This window comes from Thermobia domestica, chromosome 4, assembly GCF_964235325.1.
Source record: "Thermobia domestica chromosome 4, izTheDome1.hap1.1, whole genome shotgun sequence".
NCBI lineage: Eukaryota > Metazoa > Arthropoda > Insecta > Zygentoma > Lepismatidae > Thermobia > Thermobia domestica.
Window position 1 is genome coordinate 206,429,323 of NC_137457.1, and position 21,080 is coordinate 206,450,402.

The 21,080-nt window shown below is 35.1% G+C and overlaps 1 protein-coding gene across 1 annotated transcript in view; it reads left to right on the forward strand.

Annotated features, from left to right (window-relative positions):
- LOC145683429 (uncharacterized) overlaps positions 1 to 19,885 on the forward strand; it is a 341,599-nt gene extending 321,714 nt beyond the window's left edge. Inside the window, exon 9 of the mRNA XM_081754761.1 lies at positions 19,311 to 19,885. The gene's annotated coding sequence lies outside the window, so the exon portion shown is untranslated. The remainder of the gene's footprint in view (positions 1 to 19,310) is intronic.
- The last annotated feature ends 1,195 nt before the right edge of the window (positions 19,886 to 21,080 follow it).

Genomic DNA, 21,080 nt, shown 5'->3' on the forward strand with positions numbered 1-21,080 from the left:
TATTTAGTTACTGTTTTGCTGGTTCTATGACTGATTTGGGAGGGCTGTTGTTTAAAGTGCAATTTGAACTATTACTAATGCTTGTAACGAGAAAGTATATCTATTGGGAAGTGTGGACTTCCTTTTACGCAGATGAGAAGTAGCCTGTGTTTAAGACAGCATTACGAAAACGAATGTATGCACAACGAATTGAATTACTATTGCTCACACCAAGATTTATTTTAACTGTACCTGGGACTTTTGATTGATAAGTAAATTAGTAAGTTATATTTTAAAGCGGTGTTGAGATTTATTTCGTATTAGGTTATCGACTACTGTTTGGATTATTTTTATTTATGTTTTATATAACAACAAGGTTATAAAGAACACTATATTAACAGTAATATTATTCTGAACCACAATAGGGACAACGTTCATGCAGTTGCTGTGTATATGAACTGTTATGGAAGATTAATCTCTTAGTATATAGCATTTCTTTTATATTATTGTAACTGCAAGACAACTGTATTATAAGACTACCTAACACATGTAAATAATAGTTAGGGCTAAAATAGTGAAGTTCTGGCAACTGAATTGTCAGTGAGAGTAATGTATTGTTTTCTTTTAAAGAAATAAATTGATATTAGGAAATAAAATTTAGTTGTTTGTATGTCATATAAGGGGAACTGGTGTTTAAGATGCAGTGCATCGGAAGAAAAATAATTGTTTTCTAAGAATATGGTAGGAAACTGAAAGTATTTAATACTTTATTTTAGATTTTTTTTTTTTACAGATATTACCAACGTAAGTGAATGATGAACTGTTGTTGATTGAACGGAAGTCACTGAGCTTGATACCTTGTGTTTAGTTTATGATATGCAGACTTAAATACTTTTTAACCATTTACTTTAAATGAAAAACAACATATAATATTGTATACAAAATGGATTGAATTAAGAGCGTACCCACGCGAGGGATTCTTTGGACGCGGACCACATTTAAAACTTTATAACCCAACAAACATTTCAACACTTTTTAAAGAGAATTATGGTTGCAGTAGGACAGAAATGCGTGATATACGGTAGAAAAGTCGATGTTGCAGTACCCTTGTACTCTTTTTTCGTATAAAAAGAAGTTAGTGTACTCTTTTGCTGAGAATATAGGTGACAATATTGTAAAATTACGTGTCGTTTTATTGCAACTAGAATAATGTTACTTCAATAATGTTTAAACGCAGTGACTGTTAGTGCTGGATCCATCCTTTAACAAATTTTAGGATGTGCAGACCCTTACTTGGTATATGCTTTAAAAAATAAAGGTTAGAGAGCTCAATAATTTGAGGTAAAGGATAAAATGTCTATGAAATGCATAGAAGTATACAGGAAAATACTTTTTCTTAGTAAGATGAAAACGTGAAATACTTATTCCATTTTATATAGTGAAAGGAAAAGATTGTACTTTTGTGAATAATTACCTTGGACTTGAAAATTAAACACAACCCTTTTGTTAGACAACCAGTAGAAATCCTACGTATATCGAATGGAAACACACTGCAGACGCTTTATTTTTATTGATTTTGATAATAAACATTGTATAGTAACCCACAGTGAACTATAGTCGGATATGGGAGAGCACGGTGACTCAGTGGTAGAACGACATTTTGATGTTTATGATTTAAAACCAACCAAGTGAACTTTGTGGTGGACAACATCTTTTTTCTCCTGGTACTTCCATTTCCTACAACATTTAATTATTGGCTTAATTAGCTTATCCCTTAACCTAAAGGACCTCCTTCAGAGTAAGGAAGCTATCATGTTTCATAATATATAGTACAACAGGTACGATTATTGTTGTATATATTAAAATCTCAACTTTCTCAATAGAATTTTACATCGACAAAAGATTTGAATTGAATAATAATACGATTTCGATGCCTTGGCGGGCTAAGATTGAACCATGGACCCATCACTCGCCAAAGGTGAACGATTTTGAAGGCGATGAAGAGTATTTTATAATCCCACAGTAGTATCAATAATTGTTTGAGATTCTTAGTATACTATGTGATACACAGGTTACATAAATTTTATTTTGTTCTTTTGAACTAATGTTTAAGAGGACCAGAAGGATAGATTTCAAGAACTACCTATGGTCCACGGATTACAGTTTTTAATTTTACAGCTTTATACAGTTGCATTCATAAACTATAGGACCATTAGATAGTTGTATAAGACTTTGGTTGGAATAAATGTTTTCGCTGAAACCTTTTCAAAGTTTAAAGTAAAACTTTAAACATAATGAAGAAAATAAGAACATGCTGAGGTGAAATAAACTTGAAAACTCCCACCGTGCAAAAGAATTAAGGAAAACAGTCTCTGTTTTCAAGCTGAGACTATCTATGGTTGAGATTGACCACCAAATATAACGATTATTTTTCTCAGATGATGAGTTCGTATGCTTATGCCAGTAGCTAAAACTGGAAAAGTGAACCAGGTAGTGTTTGTAAAATGGTATTACATGGTTCAGTCTCAGAACATGTGCAATTGTGATGGACAAAAATTCCGTGGGTAGTGGTGGTGGATATCGACAATTTCACGAAATATATGTTGGTATCAAAATTAGCGATACATGTGCTTTCAAAAGACGAAATGTTTCTTTGTCTGGACTGTGAATACGTATTTGAAAATTCATCGGAACAAGCATTCAACTTAAACTATAATAAACGAACGATCTAGTTGCATTATAGAAGGGCGATACAAGTGTGGATGAAATGTTTATGTATTGATTTTTTGAACACGAATTGTGTGCGAGTAATTTAATTTTATTTAACTTTTAATATTAGAGATTATTTTATACAACCATTCAATATTTATTATTTCTTATACATATTCACTTTCATCATTTGTCCATTGTAATGTTAGTAGAAGAAATGTTTTATTTAACCACATGAGCACGAAAACCTACGAGAAAAATATTAGACATTCTTAATTGTCACTGTACGGAATACTTTTTGAACGGAAAAGTTTGGTCCATTACTAGAGTACACACATTTGGCACGAAGATCCCTTAGTTCAATCCCAGACCATGACAATTTGTGGTGGACAACACCCTATGGATTTTCTCGGGGTTCTCCATTTCCTACCACTTTCTTCATATTCAACATTTTACAATCATTAGCTATTAACGTTGCCTACTTGTAAAATGTCTCAACCAGATGAGTATATAAGACTCATACCAGAATAAGTGTTTTCGCTTTGCTCTCAAGACAGAAAAAAGAAGAAACTCGTATCCACGAGGTGAAATTTTACGAGACGCTACTCGCCAAATTTCACGAGTTTCGTGGATACGAGTTTCTTCTTTTTTCTGTCTTACTGTAGTTTGTGTCATCTGTCAACTGTAGTTTCAACTTAACTCTTTAGCGCGCAGCTTCGTATATTTGCAAAGTTTACTTTGAAATCGTATTGCACCACGTAGTTTCTAGCTCGAACATAGAAAAGCAGCTTTGCGTATCAGCTAAGATGCCCTTTCACTGATGAAGTTATGAATTTCCCGCAAGATGTCATAGTAAGCCAGCGTTGGTCTCTGTATTACATGCTGCACACAAAATTGTCATCTTGTCATTTTTCAGCTTTCTTTGTTCATTTAGGAAGACACGTTTTCAGAAGTGTTTGACAGAAGTGTAATGAATACAAATGTGGAAGTGCACTAACATTCGTTTCGTTTTATTGGTTCTATTATTTTTAGTGGACTTTGCACATGTCAACGCGCAACTTTGCATATAGCCTATATGCAAACTTCATAAAATATTCCATAGACTACATATTATTTACATTATTTTTTTAAAAAAAAATCCGTGGTTGCTACACAAAAACATTTCAAATTAAAAAAAATAGTTTGATCGGAAAAATAGCTCTTTAAGGGGTTTCTATCCTGTTTGGATAGTTATGAACTTGCTTTTTCGGTTTTCGTCGCAGTTTTGTATATATATCTAGTTTTCGTCCAATTTCGAAGACTTTTTATGTCTTTCAATCTAGTTTTCGTCCAATTTCGGTTTCATACATACTGGGTACCATAGGTTGCCTGACATAAAAAGTCATTTCGGGCACCTCATACCAAAAGTTACTTCCCCATACTTGCCCCCAAAAGCCACAAAACCAGCATCTAATGTATACGGAGTAGTTTGCAATGTGCTAAGGAAATGAACGCTTATTATCTTAATACTTACTGAGCTAAAACTTGGTTATATGTCTACACACTAGTCATTCATAAAAATGTCTTTAGATTTTCTCCAGACTTCAAGATCAAATTAATGTAATAAGAATTCTTGAAATTTCAGTAAGAAGTTTTTATTAAGAATGCACAGTACATTTTTCTTAATTTCCATAGATACATGATACTGATAACGTCTTATTTCTTTTGAAAGCCAGGATAATTATAACTAAATACAAATACTATTTCTACGTCTGCTAGAATTACAATGAGAAGAATGGTAATTTAAACGAAATTCAATTAAAACGTCAGGAAGGGAAACGAAAAATTGAGTATAATTTCGTCTTTCTTCTCTTTAGATTGTGCGTACAGATTTCTCTCCCGGCATATTATATTATTCTGTTGTTGCATTAATGTTATAGAAAATATACATGTGCTCTAGTAAGTACTCACAAAAAAAAAGCTGAAGACAGTGATCCGATTTTGCTGGTCTGTGTGTTGTGGCATGATATTCATCGGAGATTTTCAACATTATACGATGACTGTGTCTTAGCCTCGAAGGAATGAGTACGAGTGAATATAGAAATGTAAAACTAGTCAAACATGTGTTACTCGTCAGGAAGATTTAGAAAAAGTAGTCAACCTCTACCACTTACTCAATCGCTATAACAATTAAAGTGTAGAAGTTTTGAGCTGGGTAGTCACACGAAATGAAACGTGTGATCTTCATTATGATTCAAAATCGAAGAGACAAAATATAAAGAAAAAGCACTAGGTCAAAAAATTTAGCAAAATTCAAGATTCAAATGCCCGCAGAAGACTTATGGCTAGAAGTGTGCTTTTTTGTAGTAAAGTTACACTGTATCAAATCTAAAAGAATAACACCAAATCTGCGATGGTTGTTGCAAAGATATTGCGTGATCACTTCCGTATTTCTGCCCTGGTTCCCATTGCTATGTTCTCTCTGTATAGTTGAAAGAACAATGTAGGAATTAAGATCAAACTTTCATAATACTACGACAACAGTGTGATCTTATAATATGCGAGAGAAGAAGGAACTGCCTATAGCATGGAATAATTAATGGGAAACTCGTGAATAATTTTGGTTTTCTCTTATATTTCAAGGTATGATGAGATTAGCTCGAAAAGAAGAAATACGAGAAAGTTCTCTTTTTTGAACTGCATGTTATAAATATTAATTATGTGTATGGTATTTCGTGGCATTATATATGTGAAGTAAATTATCGATTATTTTTCAGTTCATATGAGTTTTAGTAGAACACTACTGTTTTTTTTTATAGTTGTACAAGCGTCTTCGGTTGTTGTTCTATATTAGTATTATTACTCAATTTATTACTCACAAAGTGTCTTGACTGTATGGTGATAGCTATAATCTTTAGTAACTTTGTAATTTAATAAGTTATTCAGTTCTAATTTAGCATCTAATATGTTTGGTGTCTTTCCATACTGGGGTGGAGCGTTTTGCACTTTTGTTAGAAATTCGATGACGGCTAGTGCGGAAAAGGTGCCATTAGTGGCACCGACCTTACTGATTTTTAAAAATGTTTTGGACCTCTTACCTTGCCCCAATGGACTTAACGTTTTTTAAGTGTTTGGTTAGGTAACACGCACAACGCCAATGACAGGAAAGCTACTTGTGGTCGCTTTTAGAGTTACCTGATGGCTATAATACAATTATTTTATTTAAAAAGAACTTGTAGCAATGCCAGTAAATAATTTTAAAATGTTTATGAGTCAAAGTACAGCCATATTAGCTCAGTTGTTGGAATTAATGTCCAGATTTTGTTTGGAATGCCACGTTAACGATGATTATATTCATGGACCTTTATATAACACGATTTTCATTTTGCAAGTCTTCGCTTATTTTGCTCTGTACGCAAAATAGCCCAAAACTCACCACAGGGAGGTTTTTGCACATGGAGTTCCGCCCACCCACCCTCTCAGTAGGCACACGTTGACATTTGACCTAAGGCCACGTAGTTCTTCTTGGTCTCGAAGCGGAGCATTCTTGTTCTGGACTTCAGTTTGGCTCTAACGTAGATATCTCTTGCGTTCTGGCCGCACTTTTTCGACGCTGCCTCGGATACCAACTTCACTGTGCGTTCCACAGCTTGACTATGGTAAGGGAATGTTGTTGTTAGAGTAGATGAAGTTCGGATGTTTTCTTCAGGATGCTGATCCGTTATGTTTCGTGTGATTGGCGGCTCTGTTACATTTAGACGAATTAATAGTGTCGTAGTAATTTTTAGCCGTAAACTTTAATTTCCGAACAATAAAGTCACGTGGGCGGCTTGATCTCCAAGTCTTCTGGCTGCGGCACTTTTTTTTATCCTTCTCCAGCCTAACGTTCGAATATGCGGATTTTCATCTAGTGTCATAGCTATCAGCAGGTTTTCATTATGAGCGTAGTATCCGTTTGTTTGTAGAACAGAATGAACAATGTGTTGTAGATTTTCTGGCAGAAAACGCGAAAACTATGCTAAACAGATGCATGGCGTCCATTTTGCACGAAGGATTTCGCCGTATTGAAATCCAGACGGGAGCGTATACTTTAACAATGTACAGGCAAAGTAGACACAAACGAAAACCAGGTTTATCAGTACTGATGTAGTGACGAAGCATCCTACAGGCCAATGTAGGCCATCGTGAATGTGATAATGGTCCTGGTTTTCTGTTTTCTAGATCGGTAGTACACATTCCTTTAGCAACAGCCTTATAAATTTCAAAGAGATAATTCTGGTCGCTGCTTAAACCATCTGGTTTTTCCATTTCAGACACCTATTCAACGAGAATGGGTCTAAAGGAGACGATCGGTGAACGTTCACAATCCTTTAATTTCTTACCGACGCGGCCGGGAAAAGCGTTGGATCCGGTCGCCCCACCATCCGATTCGGTAACCGGGGGTCGAAATGGCAACTCGTTGGTATGAAGAAGGCAAATATGTTGCAGCAGTTCCTTTGCAAGGGATCTTAGTATCTAACTTATCACGCCGTTATCTCATTCTGTGTTCGTGGCTTCACCATCGCTGCCGACTGCCTCAAGACTTGACACGTCGTACTGGTTCTTCTCTAAAAGCTCCAATATAGAGTCGGGAATATTGTTGCCAGTCCCTGACTTAGGTGTGGGATGACCCAAGTATTCTGAACCGGGCTCCGATAGAACTGTAATATGCTTTTCTCTAACCTCTTGTCTTCGTTGTTTGCCGTTAATTTTTCTTGCACAAGAGTTGCATAATTTTTTCCGTTGAAGTAGATACTTTTAGTCGCTCGGCCTTAGTGAGCCTTTTCTTTCTGGATCTTCTCACCCAGTTTATCTTTTCTTCTTCGTACCTTAGATCTGTCAACAACAAGATAATTGTCCTGTGGCGTTTTGAGTCTCGCGTCCTGAAGTACGTCAGAAGTGATCAAAGCTACCTGTCTGTCCGAAGCTCCAGTTCTAAACGCTGCCTCCGCTGTATTTTGAAGACAGACGCGCTTTAGGCTATGTTTCCTTCTTGGTCGCGCCTCGAAGTCAGATCCCGACGTGCTTCCCGATTCAACAGCATCGCTGGATTCCCCTGACGACGCCAGTATCTTTGACCTGTGCCTATGCCTAATCCCACTAGTTGATGGACTTGCTTCAACACCTCCAGCGTCTTTCTTGGTTGTCTGCCCCTTAAATCTGTTCAATTTAGGGAAAACATCTTTGACAGAGATTTGCTTGTTTGGATTTCAATGCTACCCTGATCATTTTCCGTGATGTTTTCTGGTCCAAAAGAAACTTGAATTCACGTTTTAGAATCCTGCGTGTCCTCTCACAGTTACAATCTTCGGCGGTTTTACATTTGCAAGACGCAATATCAAAAAGAGACTTTTCCGCGTATCCAACAAAACCTGAATGAAGTGTTGCTTTTTGTCCTTGTCGACTGAAATGTTTTTTTTTTCCTTTGTGCGACACTTATTTTAAAATGTTTTCAGCATGTCAAAAACTCTCTTTTCTGAAACCACAGGAATGCTTGTTTTACGCCAAATATGTACAACTCTTTGTCCAACTAGTTTACAAATGTCAGTCACTGGTAATTTAGTTACGCTTTCGTCACCACTTAAAGCACTTCGAAACCAATGATAATGTCGCATAACGTCAGCGTACGTGGGTAACTGCACTTCACTCGTTTCACTTGGAGTGCCAAACAAACTTCGTTTCACACTTTCACGCGTTGGTCTGCTATCAGGCTTTTTCTTCATCTTGCTTTCCATTGCTTCCGAACTTGGAAACCACAGTATACAAAATGTCTCTGAATCGTATCGCTCTAAGCAGACTGTAACTTTAGGTACAGTGCACAAACTCTCTGTCTTAACAGAAACAGTAGCGAACTAAAACCGTTAAAGCTTAAGCTACAATAAACTGGCCTGTTGGATTGGTTGGCCGAAGTACGCAATATTTATACCATCGCCGGACTTCGAGCGAGGTTCTGGAGCCAACGAGGCGAGCGGGAGTTGCGCGAATCTTCTGGACGGAGCGTGGCGTTGCGACGACGCTCGAAGAGCGTGGCCAAAGTAAGCAACCATGAAGTTGTGTAGCCTTCCGCTAGATGGCATTTGCTGTCGGTGTACATAACAAACGAAGAGTTGCCAAAAACAAATTGTGTTATATCAAGAGCTATGCCTATAATCATTGTTAACGTGCCGTTCCAAACAAAATCTCGACATTAATTCCAACAACTGAAACAATATTGCTGTACTTTGACTCATAAACATTTTAAAATGAATTACTGGCTTTGCTACAAGTTTCTTTTAACAAAATAATTGTATTATAGCTATCAGGTAACTCTAAAAACGACCACAAGTAGCTTTTCTGTCATTGGTCTTGTGCGTGTTGCCTAACGAAACATATACAAAGTTTTAAGTTCATTGGAGCAGGGTAAGAGATTGTCCCAAAAAAATTTTAAAAATACAGTAAAGTCGTTGCCACTAATGGCACCTTTTCCGCACTAGCCGTCATCGAATTTCCTTAAAAAGTGCAAAACGTCCAACCCTATTTCATACACCAATTATAAAGCAAAACCTTCGTATTTGATAAGTTCCTGTTCGATCACATATAGGAAAATTTTATACAAAACCTTTTATCATTCTTCGGTTCAAATATCGGGAGGTATTCCTTTTGTTGGACTGGCTAAGTATATTTTTAATATTTTTAATACTTTAATACGTTATGTACTTGAATAAAAAATAACGATTTTCTACCTGTATTGGAATAAAAGCGGTATGCTAGTTGCCGTTTCGGTTTATGTAAGGAAATAATGAAGTACTATTTATTCCGTAAACTGTAACGGGGCCAGACACAACGGGCAGGTGTGTTTAAAAGCCGTGAGAAAATTGAAGATATTCATCGATAAGGGAAGATAAATGTCAGATGTGGTGACATTCAAATAATGATACTATATAAAATATTCTAATGAAATTACCTTCATGTATTTTAGATTGAAAGGAAATGAGATATCGATTGATAGTTATATATAGCTGTATCAAATTGTATCTGAATTCCACTGACAGTAAATATCAAAAAGGCAAGAACCTCTAAAAATAAAAGTGAAACCAGGAAATTTTCTATTGCGTATAATTGTCTAGAATATTTTTTGTTAAAAGCAATATTTCAATATATATCTAGATTTCAGAAGGAAAAGTTATTTAATAGAAATTCGTTTACTTCTTTCTGAGATTTAGTATCTGTTACTTTGTTATTACGATTTTGCCTTTCTTTTTAAATTTATCTTCAAACATTTCATTTAGTATCCGTTCTTGTCAGATCCTTTATCTTATGTATATGCTGGATCGGCTTTTCTTTCTTTTATTCTCTTCCTTCGCGTTTTTCCGTAGTTTTAATCTTTTCATCCGAACTTCCTCTCGTATTTTATTGCTGAGAAATCATATGTGCTTTCGTTTATCGTAGTATTATTATACCGACATTTGAAAACAAAAAAGTATTTACGTTAATCAGAAAATTGAAGTTTTATTTTTTATATTGATATTATTAATGGTCGTCAAGTCTAGGAGGCTTAGGTGGGTGGGTCATGTAGCTAGAATGGAAGAAAGTAGAAACGCTTTCAAAGTCTTGACTGGAAGACCAATCGGAAAACGACCATTAGGAAGACCTAGGCGCAGATGGGAGGACAATATTAAGATGGATCTCGCAGAGACTGGAATACCAAGTAGAAACTGGATGCAGTTAGCTAATAATAGAAGTCAGTGGAGAGCTTTTGTGAACGCGGCATTGAACCTCCGGGTTCCATAGGCCATAGAGTTAGTTATTTAGTTAGTTTATATTGATATTATTATTTTATTTATTGAAACTTTCAGTCCTTTTTCCGTTTTCCTGAGTCCTTTTTCAGCACCTAGACAACATGACATATAGACGTCCAATTAAGGTTGAAATCCAAACTGCAATAATACGTTCAGATTTTGCAGACTCTCTCACCAGATATCGAACTCCGGACTCCATCCGAGGATTGCGCTAGGCATTAGACAAGCTGAGAAGAAATTAATATAATTGTAACATTACCTGCAATAAATAGATAATCTTATTTCTAATTTGAGCAAACAAATTTCCTCCCCTCAAATTTAAAACTATTTATCTACATTCTTCTGGGGTTCAAAGTTATTGTTACGGTTAGGAAGTTAGTCTTGCCATTTAAAAATTAGAAAATGTAATCCAGTCTGTAATTGTATCGGAAGCAGATTCCTGAGAAGTTGAATGCAGGTGGCTGTGTTCACTAGAATTGTTTGGCACCTTTTGAGTTACAGAAATAATCCTTTTGTAAAACGTTGTAATTTGATCTATTTCAATATAACACACTCTTTAGGGGTAATGTAGTTGTCTTACGAGATATACCAAAACTTTTTAATACAAGAAGCTAGAATAGTTTAGGGATAAGTAAGGATATTGTTTTATAATAAAATGTTTACCTCCCCCCAACCCCCCGAAATTTGATGTTCAGCCAGCTGGACTTCGGGGCTTTATCCTGCTTTTATTGTATATATTAAAATTCAATAAAAAATTAAAAACTTTTTTAATAGCAACATTGTTAGTGCAGATTAAACCTGTTTATTAGTGTTATATAGTCACAACAATGTGTGAACAATGTAAATGACAAATTACTCTTTAGAAATACCGAATAGTTTGAATTAAAATAGAAAAGAACATTAGTATTACAAGTAATATAACAATATATCACATTCTATCAAAATTACGTGGTGATTTCTACGTGTGGAATTCAAGAAAACATTGCCTTTCTTTCGAAATACATAAAAACACATCACATTTAATACATTTGAATCGTGTTTTACTTTTACAGTCCTTGTCTCTACATCTCATATAACCATTTTTATTTTCTACAGCACAGACTGGAAGATGATCGTTTCCCGTTCGTCTTATGTCCTTTTGAGGTAGAGGAGTTGGTCTCTTCTTTTTGTTAGGTCTTTCACTCTCTTCATTGTCTGAGTCAGAGAGTTTAGTTTTCGTAGTAATGCCAGCTTTAGGAGAAGCATTGCCCAAACCTGTCACATCTAGTGCTAGTGCTTCTCCAACATAAATTTTAAATTCCAGATCAAATATTTTCTTCACAGGTATTCCCAAAGCAATTTGGTCTCTTTTGTACTCCAACCACGAATTTGTAATTGCCATATCTAAAAAATGAAGGAACACTCGAACAGGCCACTTTTTTGTTCTCATTGATGTTCGGTAATATGAAATTAATCTATCACACATATCCACTCCACCCATGGATTGATTGTAGACTGCAATACACTTTGGTCTAGAAACTGATACATACGCTTTGGTTTTCTTATCCCATCTTTTAACTTCTGTTACAGGGTTAGAGCCTACTGCTGTAGATGCTACCAGAACACTGTGGTTATCAGACCACTTAAAAACACATATTTTCCCATCTTCTCTTACCACTTGATCAAAACTTCCTCTTCCAGCTTTTTGAAGTGCTTTGTCACTTCGCAATTTGCTTTAATAGAGTTGCTCAATTTACTTGTAAGAATAGTCCCTACAGCAAATATTCTATCTTCCAAAAGGCTATCTAGAAGAGATATACTCGTAAAATATCTATCAAAGTGAACAACATGGCCATTCGGAACTCGTACACATAACTTTTTAACTATTGTCCCGCCGATACCTAACGTAGAATTGGGATGTCCATCCACCCATGTATTAGCTCCTTCGTAAATTACGAAATCTAAAACTAAACCATCTGGACTGGCTAACACAAAGTTTTTCAGACCTACAGGATTAGGTTTTCCCTTAACATGTTGGCGAAGATTAGTTTTGCCCTCAAACGGGATCATCTGTTCGTCAATGGACAAACTTCTTGAAAGCGGAAGTTGCAAACATTTGTTTTTAAATGCGTCTAATATTGGTTGTACTTTCCACAGTTTATTTCTTTGGATTTCTTCGTCTGTTACAGCTAAATTATCAACAAAATGAATATAACTACGGAGCCGCAAGAATCTATCACGTGGAATTTGTGTTACAATAGGAACGTTTAAGGATTTTCGGTAATACATCCTAAAACGAGGTAATTTTAAGCATCCTGTTATTATATGCGCACCAGTTAGTTTACTGTACTCTTCAGAAGTTGCACGAAGCGTTGTCAACATACTAGGATCCTGTAATATTCTCCTATTACTTTGATCGGCAATCATCTCCCAAAATTCCTGATTAAAATATTGTTCAAAATAATTCAATGGAGTCCAATGTTCTCTTGTACCCACGTTCCATTCAGCGTCAGTAATTTGGGTAAAATCGTCTTCAAATGTTGACACTTTCCACCTGAGTTCCCTTTTGTGCTTTTCCTTATTTTCTTGCTCCATATTAACCTGAGTTTCTGGTGGGTCATCTTCCTGAAACAAGATAACGTAAATTATTAAATATGCAATAATACTACTTTAAACGTAGAATCTCCAATCACATTAAATGCTTAACTGGATTTTCAGAATCACCTAATTGTACTTATCTTTAGAACTCCAAAATTCAATAGTATTATTTTCTCATCTTACATTTTTAATTGACATCTTCAAAATCATTTCCCTACAATTTACAGAAACAGCTGGTAGAAGAAAGTTGAAATATCGTTAACTTTACCAGTATAGTATCTAATGTTAAGAAATAATGTATAATAAAATAACGGAGCGCTAGGAACAAGGAAGAACAAACAGGAAAATAATTATTCAAAACAATCTTCCTAGTATGGTTACCTGAAAACTATTATACGAAATTTAGTGTAATATTATTTTTAAAAATTATTAAATATTTGACATTGTGTTCTGTTAATTTATTAATTGCTTGTAGTCTAACATCCCTTCTCTGCATGGAGAATAAGTCAGGCGGAACCTGTTTCATAAAAAATGATCTGAACAACTACTCTGGTTTTAAATACGATGCATACGACTCTGCCTGGAATTGAACTAGTGACCAAATTCATGGAAATCAAAGTATTAATGTTATTCTTCCATTAATAAATTTATAGTGTAAAATAGCTCTTAGTCTCTGAAGAGTATTAAGCTAATAAAAATAAAGGAATCAGGTTTACTGTAGTTACCTGGCAAGAAAGATCCGAGTCCGAAGTATTTGCATCTTGTTCAGAATCTTTCCAATCCGGATCTGCGTCTGAATCATCGGAAAGCCCAAGATCAACGTCGCTTTCACCCAATTCTTGTAATATTTCTTCATTCGTTAATTGTAATCTTCCTGAAAATATAGAATATAATAATAATCGATGACATGTTACTTATTTTTAGGTAAATACATGCAACACATATTTAATATATGTATTTTATCTAATAGTTTAATATGACAAGTATTTGTTCAATCTTCTCGTTTGTAAACAAAATAATATATTTAACTGCAATTCCTTATGATGAAATGTACATGAATCATTGCAAGGTTGGACACAAATAATATTTGAGAAAAAATTAGCAATTTTACGTTGACAATACTAAAATATGATGTTTGGTCAGGATAAAGCCCTGATGTGCAGCCGGCTGGACTTGAAAATGTGACTTTAAAAAAAAAACTATTCAAATGCAAATATTTAAAACATTTTATACTTTCATTATGTTCTCTGTTTTATAAACAAAACATAAGCAAAGATCTACAATCGAAAAATAATAAATAGTGATATTGTCCGTTTACTGTAACTTGGCGCTGTGTTTGACACAAAACCTGGCTAGCGAATCTTAGCAGTCCTTCCCCTTCTTTCCCCTTATCGCAGTGGTAACAGTGACACTAACTCATCAACTTTAACACTAGTAGGGTTTGGTATTTGCAAGTTGCGTAAATTTCGAAACAGTTTACTTCTTCTCTAATCAGGGCCCGTAACTTGTGTGGGGCAGGGGAGAAGCAACTGCCCCCCAGGGAGATTCCCCGCCGTTCGAAGGGGCCCATTTTGAGGCAAAATTTTCTTAATCCATATACGATACGAACATGGAATTATAAATGAAGCATCAAACAGTTTCACTACATTACATAAAGCAGCGCACAAAAGGTAAATAAAACAAAAGTGAGTACTGGGCCCACTTCAGTAAAAAAGCGTGTACTGTTAGGGGCCCTAGAAATAACATTTATTCGTGTGGTTTTGAGATTTATCAATATTGTCCCCTGAATTAATTTGTCATGTATGGAAGGGGCCCAGGGGCGTAAGTAACGGCCCCGCAGACCTTGCCGTGAGGGAGGGCCACAGGCTCCGGTGGGACATAAATAGTAAGAGAAAGATAGAAAGAGGAGGGTCCTAGAATGAGGAAAAACTTTTTCTAGGAGGCCCAAATACACGTATTAATGCTTGCCCCCTAGAAAAAATCTAAGTTACGGCGCTGTCTCTAATGTGAATTTATTGGTACAGTCCTGCTAATAGTTAACTATATCAGGTTGGTCTCTTTAAATCTTAGGGCGTGGAGGGAAACAATCTTACAGGACGATAGTATTCAGATTTTAAGAAGGTGGGGAAAAGAGATCGAAGATGAGAAAGATGAGAAGAAAGAAAGAAAGAGATTGAAAGAAACACTTCAACATTTACTTCATAATGAATTTAAACACATATAAACGAAAAAGGGATATCGGAACCCACCACCATAATATTTGTGGAAGTTTTGGCAACATTCTGGCGTAAATATTTCCCGCAAATTCTGGAGCCTCAGAGTTTGGCCCAATTCTGGCCTTACAGCAGTGGCGGATCCAGGGAACGATCAGGCACCCCCGGAGAGAAAACTTTCTTATTTTATATATTTAAATAAAACCCATCCCAGAGTTTGGAGCTCTTAAAAGTAGCTCTAAGTAGCAGTACTCAAACTCACCGCTCCCCCAGAAGTCCGTCCTGAATCCGCCCCTGCCTTACAGAAGCTATCGTCTAGGCATTCACCTCGTGGGACTGAGGAAAACCTTAATAAGGAATAGAAGCCAAAGCTGGGTTCATGCCCACTTCGATCTACCTATTTTAATGCCTTTTTTTGTGTTGGACAGTGTCTGGTAAGGGCACCCAAACAGGGTAAATGCGTACTGCTTTAAAATATTTACATGTTAAAATTCGCTTTATACTGTACTTTGAACACGTAATTCAATGTATATTATATTCTTCTTACAGCAGCATGCTTTATTTCCTAATACTTTAAGTCTATGGTTGTTAGTATTTATAATTATTGTATCATACTAATCCTTCTCAAATCTCGTTCAATTAGTATGAAATTCTAGACTTGACAGTTTGCAACATTGCAAACCTTCACCAACAGGCAATAATGTGGCGAAAATATTTCCACCTAAACTTGCATCGAAATTCCCAGCCTCTGTTTACAATCAGTACAAGATGTTTCTGTCGCCTTATCATGAAAACAACGCTGTCCAGCGAACCTAACGGTCTTCGCGATTTCTGTTTATTGTTTACAAAACAAACTGCATGCTTCCAATATTGCCAGGCGTACAAGGCTTTCGCACACTTTTGAACAAGAACACTTGTACAAAATTGAGTGTGCATTATATGTAAGATTGTATTACATAATAACTAACTCGATTTGTTATAACGTTAATATCTCAGTCATCCCAAAAGCAGCAATTTATGTAGTAATAATAATTGTTCTATGACTGTGCAGAAGTAGGTACATTCGGTTCGGCGCTTCATGTGCCTGGCAACCATGAATTAACCATGTAGGGGTGAGAAGCAAGGTGTTGACGCTCGCACTACAGTTGTTGTTTGTAAACAATTTTCCATCCTAGAGTGAACGGACAATACATTACCTCGTTTTCCATGCGGAGGTTGTTGATTAGCACCACCTTCGTCATCCATGGCCACTCATTCAGTAATACCAGATCTCGGTGGAAACAAATGAAATCAACAATTCGTACGTAGATAGCAGAGACATCCAGTAACCTGCACACATGGTTTAAACGGATTTCTACTAATAGCGTAGCGACAACTACTCAAGAAAAAAGGTCCAGCGGGCTGGACACAAGGACCGAGGAGGTTATGTAAGGAAATAATGAAGTACTATTTATTCCGTAAACTGTAACGGGGGCAGACACAACGGGCAGGTGTGTGTTTAAAAACCATGAGAAAATTGAAGATATTCATGTATAAGGGAAGATAAATGTTAGATATGGTGACATTCAAATAAAAAATGAAATGAAATCTTTGAGTTTAACGTCCCACGGATATGCCGGTTACGCTAAAGGAGACAGTGATTATGAGAGATGAGTGAAATGGTGGAATGAAGAAAGTGGGAGGAAACGGGAGAACCCCGAGAAAACCCACGAGCACGGTGTTTGTCCACCACAAAGTTCATTTGGCGAGGGCTGGGATCGAACCCGGGACCCCAAGCACCAGAGGTGAACGCTCTACCACTGAGCCACCGCGCACCCCGACATTCAAAAAATGATACTATATAAAGATATTCTAATGAAATTACCTTCATGTATTTTAGATTGAAAGGAAATGAGATATCGATTGGTAGTTATATATAGCTATATCAAATTGTATCTGAATTCCACTGACACTAAATATTAAAAAGGCAAGAACCTCTGAAAATAAAAGTGAAACCAGGAAATTTTCTATTGCGTATAATTGTCTAGAACATTTTTTGTTAAAAGCAATATTTCAATATATATCTAGATTTCAGAAGGAAAAGTTATTTAATAGAAATTCGTTTACTCCTTTCTGAGATTTAGTATCTGTTACTTTGTCATTACGATTTTGCCTTTCTTTTTAAATTTATTTTCAAACATTTCATTTAGTATCCGTTCTTGTCAGATCTTTTATCTTATGTATATGCTGGATCGGCTTTTCTTTCTTTTATTCTCTTCCTTCGCGTTATTCCGTAGTTTTAATCTTTTCATCTGAACTTCCTCTCGTATTTTATTGCTGAGAAATCATATGTGCTTTCGTTTACCGTAGTATTATTATACCGACATTTGAAAACAAAAAAGTATTTACGTTAATCAGAAAATTGAAGTTTTATTTTTTATATTAATATTATTATTTTATTTATTGAAACTTTCAGTCCTTTTTCCGTTTTCCTGAGTCCTTTTTCAGCACCTAGACAACATGACATGTAGACGTCCAATTAAGGTTGAAATCCAAACTGCAATAATACGTTCAGATTTTGCAGACCCTCTCACCAGATATCGAACTCCAGACTCCATCCGAGGATTGCGCTAGGCATTAGACAAGCTGAGAAGAAATTAATATAATTGTAACATTACCTGCAATAAATAGATAATCTTATTTCTAATTTGAGCAACCAAATTTCCTCCCCTCAAATTTAAAACTATTTATCTACATTCTTCTGGAGTTCAAAGTTATTGTTACGGTTAAGAAGTTAGTCTTGCCATCTAAAAATTAGAAAATGTAATCCAGTCTGTAATTGTATCGGAAGCAGATTCCTGAGAAGTTGAATGCAGGTGGCTGTGTTCACTAGAATTGTTTGGCGCCTTTCGAGTTACAGAAATAATCCTTTTGTAAAACGTTGTAATTTGATCTATTTCAATATAACACACTCTTTAGGGGTAATGTAGTTGTCTTACGAGATATATCAAAACTTTTTAATACAAGAAGCTAAGTAGTTCATGCGGAATAGTACTTGACTCCGTCAAATGTAGCTATTCCCGAAACAAAATCACCCATTTAACTTTCCACAAACCGCAGTAGACACTATTTCCGGATATAAAGTAGCCCGATCGCTGAAAGCTGGTAGTTCAAATGTTCCATATGGAGTAATACTATATTGTTCATGTAGAATGTAGAATTTCGCAGATTTTGTAGGACATTTAGAAGCTGGCTCTAGAAATTTTAGGAAGATATATCTATGTCTTCAGGCTACTCCAAATGTTATATGTTGCTAGTCCAATCAGCTGAAACGAAGTGTTGCCTGGCCCAATATGGATCTCTACCAACCCCAAAATTCTAATGCTAACTTTACCCCTGCTTCGGATGTCATTGGCTGATTTCAATGGTTCTATGAGTTTCAGTCTTAACAATGCAATCCGAAAATGAGCCTTACATTCATAAATTTTAGTTACTTTCCAAATTATATATTTCAACAAAAAGACACTATCCAAGACTATAATGCAGTTACTAGTTGATAGGATACCTTTAAAAATAACTGAAAAACTTTCCTTTTGATGCAAAATATTTTACATATACAATGTACCATTTTTCACTATTACATTTACTTTCTAAAGTCGAAAAATGTCTTACATAATATGAGTGTAATAGATTCATGACATTTCAATATTTTAAGGCTTATAGGTAAAAATACTTATTTTTCAAATCATGGAAGTTAAAAGAAAGTGTCGGGGCAAAATTTTATCTGAAAATTGACAAAAACGTGATTAATTATCTCACCTGTAGGAGCGTTTCTGTATTTTTCTAGGATTAAGCAACAAAAACTGCAAGAACAATTCAAATTTAAATAAAATTTTCAATGTAGACATATGTAGCTTAAAATAGAGTACAGTTCTTGGAATAAAGATGGTGTAAGTTCAAAAATTTTAAGTACCTCTGTTTTATGTTTGTCATATTTTTACGCTCTGCTTATTAAATAATGAATTTTAGGACTAATAGGTTTCCAATATTTTCGCAGGTATATCACAGAAGTGACGAAGAAGAAATTCTTCAATCAATATTTGGTAGAATATGCTTTATGTAAACTAAATCAATATAAATACATTGTTAAAATAAAGCCTGAAATTTACTTGCGTAATGGTTCAAAAAATTTTCTATAATAAAATATAATTATATCATCACATAATTGTAATAACTTATAACATGTTATGAGTTATAACATATTTCATTAATCTCAACAAATTTCATGGCTTTATCGGGCAATTTTAAGATTTCATTTCCTTTAAAAATAACCATAATAAGTGAAAATACATTTTGATATATCATCACAACTTTCCAAAATTCATTTGTTCACTGTGTTTCTTGTTCATACTTGATTCTGTAGTATTTACATGTAAGAGAAATTCAGTAAGAGAAATTTTCATTTTTCATGATTTCCATGATTTTTTAATGTTTTCTTTTAATCTTACAATTTTCAATTTTTTCATAATGTAGGAATAAGACTTACTTTCTAAGAAAATAACCAAAGGAAAATAATACAGTATTACGTGAAATTGTTTTTGCATATTGTGACCATAATTCTTTAAGGTAATATTACACTATATCTGCAGCAGAAAGTATAATAAAATTATTGAAGCATAAATTTTCTTTATGTTATCATTTGTACCTCATAATTACTAAATTGATTTATAATCATGGATTTAAACATCGTTCGGAAACAATAAAATCAGTGGTCGAAGTGAGCGGTATGCAGTGATATGCCACACCGTCTCTGGTTTTTCAATGATGAAGGCATAGCATCTCTGGTTTCTCGGTAATCAAGTACCGCCACTGGAAGTTGGATGATAACATACCTTTAATAAATCCATTTTTACGCACAGTAGTTGATGAATAGCTTTGCACGTTAAAGATTTCTTTTATTTAGAAGTAATTTTTGCGTTTCCAACACAGATTTTTTATTTTTATTTTTCTTACTTTTTGTTTCCAAAATGGGGTATCTAGAAAGAAGTTCACCCCTTGCTCCTACGCAAGAACTCGTGTTGGTTGCAGATAAGGGTCCCATGACTGAAAGGAGTGAATCATGGCCCAATCTTAAAAAAAAAAAATATATATATATATATGTATTGGTGCAACTCGTCTAAACTGAAATCGGTAGTATTGTTATGAGTTCATCGGGACTTCTTTTGTGCCTACAATCATAAATATGTAACTGAGTTCGATATTTGCGAGGGAAAAAAAAAGTTTATGAAATCAAAACATCTTTTTTTTTTTAGTTAAAAAGTATTTTTGCTTCTTTCTAATAATTGGATAACACTGTGAATACGTGTGCGGTGATTGGGTGCGTGTGTGCATCGCTAATATTTAGCTCTTTGTGGCGATTGTTTTTTGATAATTCAATCTGATAATGTTACTTAATGGATGGAATTTTTAGATAGTTTAATTATATCAATAAATTTATTTATCAGGAAGTATTCCTCATGACATGAATTTTGCTGCATTTTCTGATTATCTTACTAGAGCAAAATGGGAGACCAAATTTCATTCCGGGGGTCCGGGAGTTCCGGGGATCTAGTGGGAATTCAGGAGTTGTCCCGCGAGAAACAGTTTAAAAAATGTTCACATAAAAACTTTATTTTGACCATTTTCGTGTATAATTCTCTATAATATAACATAAGGGGGTATTTTTTTTTATTTTTGTTTCAGAAAACTGAAGGCGCGGAGCAAAGCCTCTCCATGCTCCCTTTCCCCGTAACTACTCGGAAGCTGAGAAGCTCTCCCATGGCTTTGA